Source organism: Microtus ochrogaster, linkage group LG9, assembly GCF_000317375.1.
Source record: "Microtus ochrogaster isolate Prairie Vole_2 linkage group LG9, MicOch1.0, whole genome shotgun sequence".
In the NCBI taxonomy this organism is placed as follows: domain Eukaryota; kingdom Metazoa; phylum Chordata; class Mammalia; order Rodentia; family Cricetidae; genus Microtus; species Microtus ochrogaster.
Window position 1 is genome coordinate 32,474,409 of NC_022034.1, and position 1,863 is coordinate 32,476,271.

General features: G+C 41.4%; 1 pseudogene; it reads right to left on the bottom strand.

Moving 5' to 3' along the window:
- Window positions 1-671: 671 nt before the first annotated feature.
- LOC102002687 lies at window positions 672-980 on the bottom strand (annotated as a pseudogene).
- Between the last annotated feature and the right edge of the window lie 883 nt (window positions 981-1,863).

Below are 1,863 nucleotides of genomic sequence, written 5' to 3' on the forward strand. Positions count from 1 at the left end.
AGCCTAGTCTGTTTAAATGCACACCTTCCTAAGCCTGGATGGAGGGGAGAGGAACTTGGACTTCCCACAGGGCAGGGTACTCTGCCCTCTCTTAGGACTGGAGGGGGAGGGGAAGAGGGTGAGTGGGGGAGCAGGAGGGAAGTGGGAGGAGCGGAGGGAGTGGAAATTTAGATTTCTATTATTTATAAAGCAATAAAAAATTGTCAGAGAAAAAAATGAGTTGTCTATTTTTTACAGGTATTTACAAATTTAGAAGAGTGTCGTGCACAGCTTATGAGTCTAGTAGTTTCCACAGTGTTGAGGATTTCTTAGCCTCTCTTGGCCAGTGAAAATAAATAATTGTGTACGTTAAAAAAGGAAAAAAAAAATAAGGCCAATATCCAGGGAATTTTCTCTGAATTTCTTGTTTTGTTTCTGTGTAATCAATTGTTAAATTTCCTTCGGAGAATTCTTCAAATAATCTGATTGCATAATCTTGAATGTTAGTGGAAAAAATGCAGCCTCATTGTATCACCTTTTGATTGTTTATTGTTGTTGTTTTCTTTCTTTCTTTCTTTCTTTCTTTCTTTCTTTCTTTCTTTCTTTCTTTCTTTCTTTCTTTCTTTCTTTCTTTCTTTCTTTCTTTCTTTTTTTTTGCGCCACAGCAATGTTTATTGAGAACGGGGAGGGGATCAGTCCTTCTTGGCCGCTGCCTTCCTCCTGGCGGCCAGCATGTTTCTCAGCTCCTCCTGCTTACTCTTGGCTCGCACTTGCGTGCCCACCAGCTTCTTGACGAACTTGAGCGCACGCTTGTCCTTGAACACCTTGAGCAGCTCCAAGGCGCGCTGCTCATAGCCGCACACCTCCCGGATCATGTCCTGCACGAACTTGGTGTGCTTTGTGAGGCGCCCACGCCACTGGCTGTGCCTAGGCTGGCTTACGTTCTTAGTCACCTTGTGGCCCTTGTTGAGGCCCACGGCCATGGGGTAGCCCAGGGCCATGGCTGCTCCTCTCTGATGGCGGCCACGACAGGAAGCTTGTTATTGTTTTCTTTAGGAATGTTTGTGAAGATAAAACATGTCTGTCTAGCGGAGAGTGAAGTAAGTTTGATGCTTTGCTCTGCTCTGTTCTCCCTTCCTGAATTTTGGGAAAATGCAAGCATGTATGTCTTACTATTTGCTGTAGTTTTTCATAGAAGAAGAAAGGGCTTTATATGGCTTATTAAGGTTTGATTTCATTGAATAGATCAATCAGTTTATTTTATCACAAAAAGTATTTATAAAATCTCAGTCCCATCAGAACTAAATGATCCTTTGAATAACTGAGTGAGATTGCTTATTCATTCTACCATATTGCAAGTGTAGTGACTGTAAATTCTGATGTATAAACACATGGGACTAGCAAGATTCCAGATGTCTCTCCATGTATAAATGCATGTAAAAAGGTTGTAATTTTTTTCTTTTTACTTTTAATCTTTTGAGAGGCCTACCACCTACCTCCCAAATTAATACAAGGAGACATATTTTTACTTAGAAATACCCGGCCTTAGCTTGCCTTGTTTCTAGCAGGCTTTTCTTAAATTATCCCATCTACCTTTTTCCTCTGGGCTTTTACCTTTCTCTATTCTAAACACCCTTCTTTCCTTCTTACTCCTTGATTGATTGGATGGCTGAGTGGATAGCCCCTGGCATCTTTCTCTCCTTTTTTGCTTCTACCCCTTCTTTCTTTTTCTCCTATTTATCCTCTCTACATTCCAGCCCCACCTATTGCTCTTTCCTGCCTAGCTACTGGGCGTCCAGCTCTTTATTAGACCAATTAGGTGTTTTAGGCAGGCAAAGTAACATAGCTTAACAGAGTTAAACAAATGCAGCATAAAAGAAAGCA